The 14245-nt window shown below is 56.0% G+C and overlaps 1 protein-coding gene across 1 annotated transcript in view; it reads left to right on the top strand.

Annotated features, from left to right (window-relative positions):
• Positions 1–6: 6 nt before the first annotated feature.
• SPNS2 (SPNS lysolipid transporter 2, sphingosine-1-phosphate) overlaps positions 7–14245 on the top strand; it is a 36042-nt gene continuing 21803 nt past the window's right edge. Inside the window, exon 1 of the mRNA XM_023731038.1 lies at positions 7–174. The gene's annotated coding sequence lies outside the window, so the exon portion shown is untranslated. The remainder of the gene's footprint in view (positions 175–14245) is intronic.

The following is a 14245-nucleotide window of genomic DNA, read 5'->3' as shown; positions in this document are numbered from 1 at the left end:
GGGCCCCGCCCGGACCCCCTGGAACTCCTGGCACCCCCGGCTGCGCAGCTGCGGCCAAGGGCCCCGGCGGGCAGCCGCCCAAACCGGCCAGCTTGGGCCGCGGGCGGGGGGCAGCCGCCGCCATCCTCAGCTTGGGCAACGTGCTCAACTACCTGGACAGGTACACCGTGGCAGGTGAGCGAATGCCCCACCCAGCCCGAGAACCAGGACCCCCTCATCGAGGTACCCCAGGGAGCCTTTGGTCCCAGGCCCCCTATATGCAAGCCCTACGTGGGATCGATCTCTAAGGGACCTTCAGCTAAGGCACAGCTGGGCTCCATGGGTCCAATCCAGGGACGCCTTCCCTGCCCAGGGCCAGGGTCTGGGGGAGTCCCCACCCCTGGATCAGCCCGCGCGCCCTCCCTAGCCCTTGACGTCCCAGCCGTTGTCCTCTTCTCCGAGAGTCTCCTCTGCGTTCTCTGCGTTCTAGCCTCCGCGCCCTCTCCCTCCCCAGCTGCAGGTTCCCAGGCCTCTCTCCCCCTCCCCCAGCCCAGGCAGTCTGTCCGTCGGTGGCCCGTCAGTTCCTTCCTTCCTCCGCCGCCTCCATCCCCTGCGTGCGGGCGGCGAGTGCGCGCGCCCCTTGCGGGTGTGCGCCAGGGAGACCGAGTGTGTGCGCGCGTGGTGGCGCGGATGTGTGTGTGAGCGCGTGGCTGACAAAGGCTTCGGGGCTGCGGGGAGCAGAGGGAGGGGCGGGGCGGGTCCGCGGCGTCTGGGGACCCAGGATGCGGTTTGCAGCTGGCCCTGGCTAGAGGCCTGAAGACGCGGCCTCCCTTGCTCCCTGGTGCTCGGGGGGGCCTAGGGAGGCCACTGGGGCAAGAAAGGGGCGGCCTCATGCTCTCTGAGCATCTCTGGGGACCATCCTTGGGGATGGAGTGAGAGTGGATAGAACAACTGGATTCCAGCCCCAGATTTGCCTCTAATATGCTTGGTGTGTGACCTTGGTCCAGTCTTAGCTCGTGTTTAGGTCTGTTTCCCCATTTGTGAGGTGATTGATCCCTGGGCCCGTTGAGGATGGACAGGGTTCTGGAATTCTGTTAGCTTTCTCCCCTGCCCCACTGCTCAGGGGCCTGAGGGTAGGGACTTGCTCTAGATTGAGCATCCCCTGGGTGGGAATGGTATAAGCTGAGAGAAGGGGACTCTGGTCAGGCTGGCCTAGTGGGGGCTTCCTGTGGTAGGAGAGAACTGACTGTGTACCTGACATGCTGGCCCAGAACCTTCCCAACCACAGCTTAGTAAAATCTAGAGCTACAATAAATAAATAAATAAATAAAAGACAGCTACCAAAGAAATTTTTTTTTATGGATAGACTTTAAAGGGAGCTTTGTGGTGCTGGAGAGAGGAGAGCCCTAGCGTAATGGCTACTTGGGTAGCCATCTAGCACATGGCACCCAGGGCCCCTTCTCTGAGCCTCAGTCTCCCCCTCTGTAGAATGGTGCTTTGTGACATATGGAAGGGGAGAACTCTGCTGGGATGGCAGAGGCTGCCCCTTCGACCGACCCTGGCTTAGAAAGCCTCTGGGTTCTCCCCTCCCTCCGCTGGAAGGAGTTGGAGGTGGGTACCGCTGGCACCTGTTTCTGGCTCTTGCCATTCCCAAGAGACTCTTGATAAGCAGGAATACTGAGGGTCACCCAAGGGCACCAACCCCTGTCATGTATGTGTGTGCACCATGCTGCCTGGGACGTGGGAGCTCAGGTGCCACCCTGTGGGGAAAAGTCACAGAACACTGGAAACCTGCAGGCTGATCAAGATAGACTTCTGTCCATAGGTGGGGAAACTGAGGCCCCTTGTGGCCCTCATCCAAGATGACCCCAAGTGTGGACGAAAGAGCTGGCATTAGGTCTACTAGTATGCTTCTGCCTGGAAAGAGTCTTCCCCGCCCTCACTCAGCTGGGAATGATTGGTGCTGCCGCTGGCACCATCACACTGCCAGCTTGTATTTCCAGCCCAGACCACCCCCTCTGACATTCTTGGGGGAACTGACTCTGGCAGGTGGAGAGGGGGAGATCAAGGAGTCTGGTGCTTATCTGCCTGCACCCTTACTTGGGTCCCTGAGTCAGAATGTCAGAGTGGGGGAACAAGATAGCACATTTCTGGTGAGTTGGTGAGGGGGGAGTGGGGCAGTAGGGAGGAAAGCGCGGAAACCCCTGTGCAAACACTGCCCGGGCTGTGCCTCCCTCCCTGTCCCAGCAGAAGCAGGAGCTCGCAGGCCGCCCTGCCCCCCCAGTACACAACGCACACAGATTTCCTCTCCGGATAAGCCTGGCTCCATCTCTCTCTCTGTTTATGGTAGACTTCCCCGCCCTCTGCTCCCCAAAGTTCAGGAAGATTTACTGTCTCTACAGCCACTACTATGGCTTGATGTGTCTTATGCCGGGGGCCAGGGTAATGACCATCCCAGGTCTGAGTCCACCTGTGGCTGGCTGGCCCAGCAGGGATAGAGGAGGGGAGGTAGACATTCTGCTGCTCAGTCACCTTTGATGTCTGCCCCACTTGGCCTCTGAGACCCTCACAATATGACCCCGGCCCCTCCAACAAAGAATGGGATGAGTCCCCACTGTCCTCCCTTAAATCCACCGTGCACATGTCCTGTCTTCATGGTATAGACCAGCTCCGTCCAGGAGGAATATAATGCAAGCCACATATATAATTTAAAATTTTCTAGGAGCCACATTAAGAAAAGTAAAGAGAAACAGGTGAAATTAATTAAGACTATATTTTATTTAACCCAATATAGCCAACATATTATTATTCTATCATGCAATCAATATAAAAAATTGTTAGTGGGTTGGTTTGCATTCTTTTTCATATGCCATCCTTGAAATCCAGTGTGTGGGCTTTATGTTGATGGCTCGTGTCAGTTTGGACTAGCTGCACTTCAGCGTTCAACAGCCACACCGGCTAGAGGTTACAGCACAGATCTAGAGTCTGATGCTGGAATTCAAGTCCTGGCACCTCAACGTACCAGCTGTGTGACCTTGGGGATGTCACCTAAGCCTTCTGTGTGATCATTTCCTCCTCTCCACCTCCTGGGTTGTGTGGAGTAAATGAGAATGCATCTGTAGCACCTGGTCTGAGGCCAGAAACTAGGGAGGCCTCACCAATGTCAGCTGCCTCCTCTGCCATGCCTCTCTGCTCAAGCCGTGGCCTCAGCCACGATGCCCTTCCCAGTTTGTTGTTTATGACAGTCCCTTTCAGGATGGCTTTGCAGATCCCTCTGTTCTCCACCAGGGCTGGGCTCCATCCTGGGAATGCAGGGAGCTTCTGCCCCTGCCCTAGCGTTCCCAGCGCGCCACATGTGATCCAGTTAATTACGGCCTCTCCTCCTCCCCATGAGAACCCCCTGAGGGTAGCAGGCCTCAAAACCCAGTGATGAGGGTCAGGCTCCCTCTCCTGCCTTTCTTACTGAGCACGCTTCAGTTGGATGAAATGGAGGTAGCCCAGGAATCTCGTCTAAGCCCTATCCTCCACCACCTTTGGCAGACGGGGGACACTGACGCCCAGAGAAAGTGGACACTTATCCAAGGTCACACAGCAGGCAGAGTAAGACCAGACTCTCCACTAGCCCCACCCACTGCAGCCCTCTCTCCAGCCCAGGAGCCTCAGGTGGAGGTGGGCCATACCGCTGCTTCTGGCCTGGAAACACAGGCACTATGTTGGCTGGGGCAGAGCCCTTTGGGGCAGATGAATTTCAGTTCAATTTAGCTGCGGCCGTGTGAACTCCCCCAGCACACATGAATCCTGCTTCCGTGGCCTCAGCCAGCTAGCAGCCCCCAACTCTGCATTCTGAGCCCACCTGCGGCTGCTGGGCCAGTAGAAGGAGGCAGCCCCTCTGGGGAGGGTCTTGGGTCCCCTCTTCCCAGCTCTGCTTCTGGTGCCAGAGCTGCCTCTGCCCCTGGGCTTCCATTCTTCCACCTAGGGGTGTAGGTGGCGGCATTCTGCTCCTGGAGCCGGGCCCAGCAATGGGAGCTGGCCTAGGCCCTGCTTCTGGTTGGTGAATGACTATCTGAGAACCAAGGTCATTCCTCAACTTCTCTGGAGGCACCTGTTCCCCTCCCGAGACCTATTTTTCTTCCATTTGATCCCGCCCATGGCACTTTGGGCATTTGGAGTTGGGGAGGTGGTGGTGAGGAGAGGCAGAGCCCTGCCCTGGAGGAGTCCTTTTCTGCCAAAGAAGCTGAGATTGGTATCCACGGCAACTGCACACTAACACAAACCTGGGAGTAGAGACTAGTACGCAGGGACCCAGCTGGGAATACAGGCCTGGCAGGACTTGGGGGCTTCCCCAAACAGCTAAACTGGGTGCAGAAGGAGAGGACCGCCAGCCACGTTTTGTGCCAGGCTGGGCTCACTTTCCCTTTAGCTCTTTTTTATCTGCTAGGCTGAGTCTGTCCAGAACTGACGGATGAGGACACTAAGACCCAAGACCTTCTGCAGGGTCACCTGGGTAGGTAGAGTCTGATTTACTTATAGCTATCTCCGAGGATGAGATTAGTTCACTACCACTCCCTGCCCTCTGTTCCCCCCGAGGTGGCCTTGCCGTGGCTGCTTCCATGCTGCCACCTCATCACTGTGGGGAAACACCGAGCTAAAGTCTGAGGGGGTGGAGCATCCAGGCTGCATTCCAGAGCACCTGTCTGGCAGGGTTAGCACCCAGGTGAACCGCCTGGTTGGCCTGGAATGCCAGCGCCCCAGTGACTGACCACCAGCTGCCTGTTTCCTTCCTCCTTTTTCCTCCTAAGGCAGCTTCCGGCTGGTTCTGCCAGCATTTCTACTGTGTTGTTGACCTGTCAGAGGAAGTGCCTTGAAACTCACTCCCTTGGTCTGGGACCTAGAGTCAGTTACTGGCCTGGGCTGTACCTCAGTTTCCCACTTTGCGAGTGGGGCAGGAGGCTGCAAGGCTGCCGGCTACAGCCTGGTTTGAGAGTGAGGCTGCCCCCAACAAAGGCACTCAGAGAGAGGGAGCTTGTGTCCCTTCCCAGACAGGAAGCTGGCTGTGGGGACCTGAAGTCCTGAGGGTAGAAGAGAGATGGGAGTGAGGGAGGCAAAGAGGAGACTGGCCTGACCCCCAGGCTCCCAGGGCTGGGTCCCCTGTTGGGCCCTCAAGGTCTCCTGGGCTGAGCTTCCTGCTCCTGGCTTTGCCAGACTTGCTGTGTGACCTGAGGCAGGTCCCAGCCCTCTCTGGGCCTTGAACCCCTGAGAGATGGTATTCGCCCTCCCTTGCTGTGGTCAGGGTCTCGATCCCAAGGTAGCCTGGAGCACTTGGTCTCAGGAACTCTGCCTGCATCTCCCTTCCCCACAATAGCCAGGTCTGTTCCCCAGGAGCTTTAGCAGCTGACCTCAGTTTCCCCTAGTGGGTCTCAGCCATGCCTCTGCCCTCCTTCTGGGAAGTCTTCCCTAACGCTTTCTGTTGAATCAACTAACTCCTGGTTTTCAAACACACTCTGGTCCTCATCCATCACAACACCTATCCCCAGGCAGGGGGTTCATCTCGCTCCAGCCTGGAGGGGCTGAGCCTGGTCACTAGCGAGCATGCATGCATGGTAGGGCTGGCATAGGCCCAGGCTGTATTGACTGACTGACTGGCAGAGCTGGGACTGACCCAGCTCTTCCTGACCCAAAGCCCATCCTTCTGGGCTGAAAGGGCATTGGCAGGCTTGGACAGCCCTGGACCAAGACCAGCCCCTCCATGCCCTCTTGCTAAGGCTGGAGCTCCTCTGATGGTGGCTAATGCTGCCCTTTTGTCCTGAGCAGGGCACACAGTGAGCACGGGGCCTTTCGTCTCTGGGAAGGAAACGGGAAGAAGTGATCAGCAGTGGTCCCTGTCTGCCCACCCCTAGGCGCTGACAATGGGGCCTCCCCACCCCTCCCCCAAGCAGGGCAGAGCAGCTTCTATACACTCAGGAGGGCACTGTGGTGGCTTTACCGTCTCTCCTGGAGATAGGACATCGAGGAACAGGACCAAGCCCAGGTTGCATGGTAAGGAGGTGGAAAGCCCAGCGCTGGTCTGCTCTGTACTTGGTCATCTCTTGGTGGCTGGGAGATGGGTGAAAGGGTCCTGGAGGAGACATGGTGATGGTAGAAGCGTTTACATTAAAGCAAGAAATAAGCAGGAACAATGCACCGGCCAGAGCCTGGAGCGAGGGATGTGGTCCTGGCCTCCCCGCCTCCCCTCAGCCCTCCGCGCTCATGGACACCATGCTAGGGTCCCCCCCTGCACCCCTACCTCTACTGTTAGGTCCTTGTGATCCTAGCACCATCAAGCATGGGTTCGTTGAGTGGAGTCCCAGGGAGCGTGGTTAGGCTTTGTAGACTGTAAAGGACTGTGCCTGCGGACGGGTAGTGTTACTGGGGAGGGCCACACAACTGTTTCTAGCATCCATATGAGGACAGCTGGTGTGTGTGTGCAGAAGGAATAGATGGTGGCCCCTCTGGGGGGCTGTCGGGGTGAAGGTGGGGAGCCCAGGCTGGGTCTGGCCCCCTCCCCTTTCTGAATCTCAGTCTCCCGCCTGAGAAGTGAGGGTGAGAAGCTCTGGTCTCCTGGGGCATGAAGCAATACCCAGGGAGGAGGCGGAGTCTGTGGACATGAGCTTCGCCATTCTGTGGTCTCTAATCTCTCCCCCCACGCTCTCTCCCCCCACCCCTGCCTCATCCTCTATCTGTGGCCACACCAGCCACACCCTCCATGGGTCATGATAAGGCTGCGGACACCTTGTCCCTGGCCCCTGGTGGTCTTCAGTGTCCCTGGGCCAGGACTGGGCTGTGGAGGCTGAGCTAGGAAAGGAGTGGCTGTGCGGAGCCCCCAAATTGCTAAGGCAGAGTCTGGTTCCAGGAAAGCTGGCCCCAAATGATAGACTCTAACCACAGGACAGAGGCCAGGCAGCCGTCCCCGCCCACTCTGGGCACAGAGACTTGGTGGGGAGGAGGGAGGACGCTCTGGGCTCTGGGGGCGGTGTCTCTTTAGGGCTGTTGGGGTCTGCAGGCAGGGCTGTCGGGTAGGGAGGGGTGTTGGGTCTTCAGCTGGCGAGCTCTTTGGGGGATTAGTTTGGAGTCTAGTTTACCTGGGGGTCTGAGACTGTGGGGTAGGGGTCTCATCCTTAGGGTCCCTGCAGAGATGATCACCAAGCTGTTCTAACATTAATGAGCCGCATTTGTGTGTGTTGGGGGGAAGGGTCAGCATGTGTAGAGTTAAGGTTCAGGAATGGGTCCAGCAAAGATCTACTGGGACCCTGGGTAACTCCTCAGGTGGGCAACCGGAGGCTCAGAGCTGGGGCCAGATGTTCCTGGAGGTCACTCGGCTTGTCCCTGGGAGGCGGGGGTGGGATCGTGCCCTGTGGAAGCTTGGTGCGGGGGGAAAGGGTGTGAGTGTATGTGTGCTTGAGAGTCAGGGCCCTGGCTCCTGGTGGGGGTGCCGGCGGGACTAGGCTGTGGTTTCCCAGCCTTTGCCATCCAGAGCCAGGCCCCTCAGACCCCTATAATTACTGGGGCGGGAGCTGCAGCCAAGCCTTGGAGCAGGGGTGAGACTCCCAGAGCAAGCCAGCTCCGAGTCCTCCACAGGGGGACCAGGGTCCCCTCCGGGAGGGACTGGCTGATGGCAGGCACAGCCCATTCTGTTGTATCCCTAGACCCTGCATTTCCAGGCATCTGACCCCATTTGGGGAAAGGAAAACTGAGATGGGAGTTCCCCATTGTTCTCTGTCATGGCTAGGGCAGTGCCTTGCCCCCTTGTTAATGATCAGGCACTGTTCTAAGCACATTACATGGGTTAACCCATTTAAACTCACAACAGCAATATGAAGCGGGTCTTATAATTAAGCCATTTTACAGAGGAGGAAACTGGCACAGAGAGGTTAAGTAACTTGCCTAAGGTCACACAGTAGGGAAGTTGGAGAAGCCAGGCTTTGAACCCAGATGTCTGGCTTTGGAGCTCATACTCTTGAGAACTCAGCTGAGCTGCCTGCTGCTCTGAAAGCGATTTGGGCAGGGTGAACATAGGGTGACAACTCTGTGCTTGGGAGTGCAAACTGGAGCATTGGCTGTCCTGCCCTAGCTAACTGGGGGCTGGCCTGAGCCAGGGGCGCCAAGGTCAGTGTGGGTTTCTTCTCACACTGTGTCCCTTTTGAGGACTTGGGGATGTTTGGGCCTGGATGGAGAAGGGAGGAGGAGGCCAGGAGCCCTAGGAGCTCCTGAGGGACCAGCAGTGGGGCAGAATCACCCTGAGACCTGCAGCCAGCAGGGTGAGTCAGTGCCGGATTCAGCCCAGCTACCAGGGGCAGTGGTGGTTCAGTGGTAGATTTCTGGTCTTCCATGTAGGAGACCCAGGTTTGATTCCCAGCTGATGCACCTCAGATGCAGCCACCACCCATCTGTCAGTGGAGGTTTAGGTGTTGTTATGATGCTGCACCGGTTTCAGTGAAGCTTCCAGACTAAGATAGGCTAGGAAGAAAGGCCTGGTGATCTACTTCAGAAAATCAGCCAATGAAAACACTATGGATCACAACAGTCCAATTCCGTTGTACATGGGGTCACCATGAGTTGGCGGGTGACTTGACAACAGCTAACAACAGCAACAGGGTACCCTCAAGGTTACAGCCATGGAAGAGAGGGCTGGAGGGCACCCTGGTGGAGGTGACCTTGGACCTGGCTCCTGGAAGATGAGGCTTATCTTCACAGGTAGGGATGGACACCCCAGGAAGAGGACACCACCGAAGCAAAGGCTTGGAGGCCTGCAGGCTGTGTGCAAAGTCACAGGGTCTTCAGACCAGCCAGTCCAGTGATTTCCAGTCACCCGGGCTGTGAGCTTAAGTGGCAGATTCCTGGGTTCCACCTCTAGACAGGGTGATTCTGTAGGTTTGGGGAGGGGCCTGGGAAGCTGTATTTTAACAAGCACCCTCCCTCAAGGTGATTGATCGGCTGGTCTTCTAAAGTAGATCAAGACCTTTGATCTTCGAAGTCTCTCCACTGACAACAGGAAGAAGCGCAAGTCCAAGGCGGTGAAAGGTCACGGTTAGCAGAATTCCCCTTTGCCTGGAGCTCTGTGTGTGTGTGTGTGTGTGTGTGTGTGTGTGTGTGTGTGCATGCGCACGCGTGTGTGTGTAAGGGGGACTATGGTTGGGAGAAGAGCAAGTTTAGGGTCAGATCCTGGAGGCCTCAAATGCTAGGAGTCTGGGATTTATTTGGGTGGCAGTGGAAGTGGCAGCCATACCCAATGAGCTGTTACTGGTAAAGCTCTTAGAACAGTGCCTGGCATATAGTAAGCACTCAATACGTGTTAATCAAGAGACCAAACCCGTGCCGTCGAGTAGATACTGACTCTCGGCGACCCCACATTTTACAGAGTAGAATTGCTCCATAGGGTTTTCTTGGCTGTAACCTTTATGGAAGTAGATCACCAAGGCCTTTCTTTTGTGGTGCTGCTGGGTGGGTCCCAACCTTTAGGTTCGTAGTCGAGTGCAAACCGTTTGTGCCATCCAGGGACCTTTGATGCCTGTTATCTGCTAATAATAATAACTGTAGTGTTGTTGTTGTTAGTATTACTGAGCCAGGGGCCTGAGTCATGGATGTTGAAGAACTCATGAGAGGTTCTGAGGCCCAGCCAGAGTCAACAACCACTGGGCCATGGCATTAACTCCTTGAGACCAGAAACCATGTCTGTGGTCTCAGGAGCCCCTGCCCTGGGTTTGGAACTTAGTAGGTGATCAGTAAGTGCTAGTCTGATCTGGCTGCAGAAGGGATGCTGGGTGGGCTGGGAGGGGCTGGAGGGAGGGAGCCCAGCGAGGAGGCCGGCGGCGAGGAGAGAGGGTCATGGAGGCCTGGTGACTAGTGTTCATAGGGGTGAGGCTCCCAGGGGTCTGGCCTGGGTAATGCAATGGTGCTGCTCACATAGATGGGACAAGTGAGGAGCCGTGGAATCAGAGTCCAGGAGGCTGGGAAATGGAGGGATGAGAAGGCCTTGTGGGATTGAGCCACCAGGAGGTGGCTGGTTTTAGGAGAGTGATGAAGGTGAGGACTTGGACTTGGGAAGGAGAGAGAACTCTTTCAAGAACTTCTGCTGTGAAGGGAGGAGAGAGAAGGGCAGTGGTTGAGGGACAGGACAGGGTGCTTTTCACCACCAGGAAGAGAGAGGGGTGAGCACCTTTGAGGGCTGATGTGCAGGAGGCAGAGCAAGGAAGAGGCTAGAGTTACCAGCCCAAGTCGGGGGCTGACCAAGGGGCTCTTCCCCTGGGGAGGCAGGAGGATATTGGCCTAGAGCAGGGGAAATTGGCCTTGGACAAGAGGCAAGACCCTGGAGAGGCTGGGAGGGGTGTAACTGTAGTGAATGCATGAGAAGATTTGGGGTGCCCCTGCTGTTGCAGAATGTTTTCTTGGCCTAGGATGTGACCTGTGGGCAGAGGGCGATTCTGGATGTGGATTTGGGGTAGCTGCCTGGAGAGTACTGGATTGGGAGCCGTGGGCATGGGATGGCTGGGGTGGGAGCCCCACCTTGCACGCCCCAGGGCTGGTAGGAATGGTGGGGTGGGCTTGGCCTAAGCTGTGGGAGGCTGCTCCTGGGCGTGAGGCTGGTCCTGTGACCCACCAAACCTCAGCCTCCAGGAAGGAGGCTAAAAATAAGGTTGTGGTGAAGAAGGGAGGGGGTGTGTGGGCCCAAGCCAGGCTGGAGCCCAGAGGAAAATCTGAGGCAACTGGCCGAGCGGCCGTGACACACGCGTCCCGTGCCAGTGGCCAGCGGGATATCACCCTCCTGCGGCCACAGTCCCTTCCAGGCCAGGAAGAGGGAAAACAAGCCCAGGAAGGCTCAGGCAGTGCCTGACCTAGGGCCTCACGACCTGCCTGAAGTCCTGCTCCCTATGACGGTTTCTCTAACCTTCTGCCTGCAGCTCAGGCCCTGGAGCAAGGCTGGGCTCTGGGGGGACATCCAATGCTTCCTGTGTCCTGGAGTCTAGACCCCATCCAGGCCTTCCCAGGAGTTCCAAGGGGCCTTGGATGCCCCACTGGATATGGAGAAGCATCTCTCCCCCGTACAGGAGCTCTGTGTGGTAGAGGAAGTCAAAGGAGGCTTCCTGGAGGCAGAGGCAAAAGCTGGGCCTAGAAGTCACTGTTGAGTCAGATGGCTGGGATGTGCTGTGAGGAGGAAATGAGTGTTTTGATTTGCTGTGGACGTGTGATGTCTTCATGGCAACCATCCTGATATGGCCCCTCCCAGACAGAGAGCCTGCTGCTACTGCAGGCCCACGTGCCTCCTCTGAACTGTGGATGGGAACCCTCAGTGCAGGGGGCCAGCGAGGAGTTTCTACCCACCTACCACCTCCTATTCCACCCAACACCTAACTTATGACCATCTTGTCCTGGGTGATGGAGTCCTTGGGTGGCACAATCGGTTAAGTGCTCGACTACTAGTTGAAAGGTTAGTGGTTCAAACCCACCCAGAGATGTCTTGGAAGAAAGGCCTGGCGATCTGCTTCCAAAAACCTTATGGAGTGTAAGTCTGCCCTGCACACATGGAGTCACATGGGGTCACCATAAGTTGAAATTGACTCAACGGCAACTGGCTTGGCTTGGTTCTGGTTTCTGGAGATGATGTGCCACGGCCCTGCCCTCAAGGGGCTCATAATACAATGGGGGACGAGTGGACACTCACCCATGCGTCTACACATATACCTCACAGTCACTGAGGGCCAGATGTGTGACAGGCTGGGGGACAAGTGTGAACTATGCAGAGGCAGCGTGGTGGAAGAACAAGCTTTGGTTTCAGGCAATAGGCTTGAGTTCAAATCCCACCCCAGACATCTTATGTGCTGTATGACAAGTTTTTTCACTTCTTGGTGCCTCGGTTTCCTCAAATGTTAAATAGGTTTGATAATTATAAATACCAGCATTCTTAGTAGGTTAGAGCCTCACACAGTGCCTGGAACTTAGCAGGAACCAGTAACTCATGGCTCATAACTCCAGCCACAGTGGGCCCAAGGAGCCCGTATCTGTGACCCCATGTGTCTTCCCTGTAGAACTAATCAATCCTGGAGTGACAAGTGCTAAAAGAAGGCTAGACAAGGGAGAGTCGGGGCAGCTAACTTACTGGGAGTGATGGGGTGGGGGGAGAAATCAGGGAAGACTTCCCAGAAGAGGAGGCATCTGGACTCGTCTTGAAGGACTGATAGGAACTAGCACAGCTGACAAGGTTATGGCTGGGGAGAAGAAGAAGTGTGTGGAGTTGGGGGACCACAAGTAGTTTGGGGTGATTGCTGTGAGGGGTAGAGGGGTAGTATCCTGAGAATTGAGGCTACAGGGCGGGGTTGGCAGGGGCAGACCCTGCAGCCCTGTGTCCTGGTAAAAGCCTGGACCTTATCCTGAGGCACTGGGGAGCCACAGTTGACAGTGACAAAGTGAGAGAGGGGTATGTTCAGATCTACACATTAGGAAAGGAAGCAGAGGCCCTGACCAGGGTGTATCCAGGCTTGGGAGTGGGCTGTGGGGTGGGGAGGTGAGTGTAGGTGGCTCTCTAAGGTCGGATTCAACCGTGCCACTTGCGCTGGGCCTCTGAGGCGGGGACAGGGCACCTAGGAGGTCCCACTTGGTGGCTCCATCATCCACAGGCCCTGGGACCAGCTCCTACTTCTGCCTTCAAGGCAAAACCACAGCCCGCCTTAGTTATTAAGTCATTAACTGGGCCTCACACGGCCTCCTCATTACTAGTAATTATGGTAAATCCACGCTGGGTATTAACAAGGGGGAGGCCCGCTCCTCTTGGCAGTGGAGCTTCTAGGACACTGGCTGGCTCTGACCTAGTGTCCTGGGAAACCGCTCAGCACCCAAGCCCTAGGGTCTGGCGGATCAGAAACACTGCAGCCCCCCCTCTGTCTATGCTCAGCCCCAGCCACCAGATTTGACTCTCATGCAGTGCTTGGAGAGTCCACGTCCGCATTGTGTGACTTTGCACACACAGCTTAGCCTTCGGTGCTTCAGTTTCCTTATCTGGCAAGTGACGTAATAGTACCAGTCTCATAGGGTTGTGTGAGGATTGAACCAGTAAATCATTTATTGCTAATAAATGCGAACGATCATCATTTTTAATGTCATCATGTAGAAATGGTGTGGCGGGGGTATCAGAGGTCCTTTAACTTCACGAAGGGGAGAGACAATACCATCAGCATCAGCCCAAAGCTGATTCCTGTGAGGTGGAGGTCTGACATACCTCCTGTCTCCAACCGTTTTACTAATTCTGACACCAGTCGTCCCTCCCACAGCACTCTCTACTTCTCTACTGGGTTCAACAATTCATTGCAATGGCCACACAGAACTCACAGACAATACTCACAAATATGGGGTTTATTAGAAAAGCAACAGGTTACAATTCAGGATCAGGAACAACTCAGGACACAGCTCTTCAGTCAGGACAGCTTCTCACCGGTCCCCACAGGCAGACCTCTCCCTGGCCCTTGGCCCCTCAGTCTCTTGCCCCTTTGGCCTCTTAGGCTGGCCTGGCCTCTGCCTCGCTGGGGCAAGTCTTACAAAGCTCTTTAACTCCACCAATGAGTGCCCAGAGGCACTGCACGCTACCAGTAAGCCTTCTGCTAGAAGGCACTCAACTCTCTCGCTCCATGGGTCAGCAAGCCTAGCTCTGCCAAGTGCCCGGAGGCACCTCATTCTGCCAGCAAGCCTCCTGCTCGAAGGCACTCAGCTTTCTCACTCCAAGGGCTGGGAAGCCCACCATGCTGTCTCCTGGTTTTGCTGCTGCCAGTTCTCTGCCGAGCTTGCCACTGCTTCTTGCCATCTTGTGCCATCTCTGGTGTTATAGCTTTCTGTCTCCTGGGTCTAGGAGGTTCTCAGTGCAGGGACCCCAGATCCAAAGGATGCACTGCACTCCCAGCTCTTCTTTCTTGGTGGTAGTGAGGTCCCCCCTCTGCTCTGGAATTGGCTCTCTTTTAAGCCTGATGGGATGGCAAAACTGACCAATCCCCTCGTTAGGGTTCTGTACACCTTATTTGCCTGGTCCTACCCCTATAAGGTGCCAGGCACCTTATTTGCATTATTAGCGAGCTGTCCAATCCTCTTGCTGGGTCACAAGTACCTTATTTTCATAGTGTCACCCAAACTTTTGGTGGGAGTTACAAGACCATGGCGAGAAAGGCCATATAAAAGCCACATCATCATCATCATCATCATCATCATCATCATGAAGAGCCCTGGGAGTCCCCTGAGGGAAGGGCCCAGG

This window comes from Trichechus manatus, unplaced genomic scaffold, assembly GCF_000243295.1.
Source record: "Trichechus manatus latirostris isolate Lorelei unplaced genomic scaffold, TriManLat1.0 scaffold00040, whole genome shotgun sequence".
Lineage (NCBI taxonomy): Eukaryota > Metazoa > Chordata > Mammalia > Sirenia > Trichechidae > Trichechus > Trichechus manatus.
This window is presented reverse-complemented; position numbering and strand designations above follow the sequence as displayed.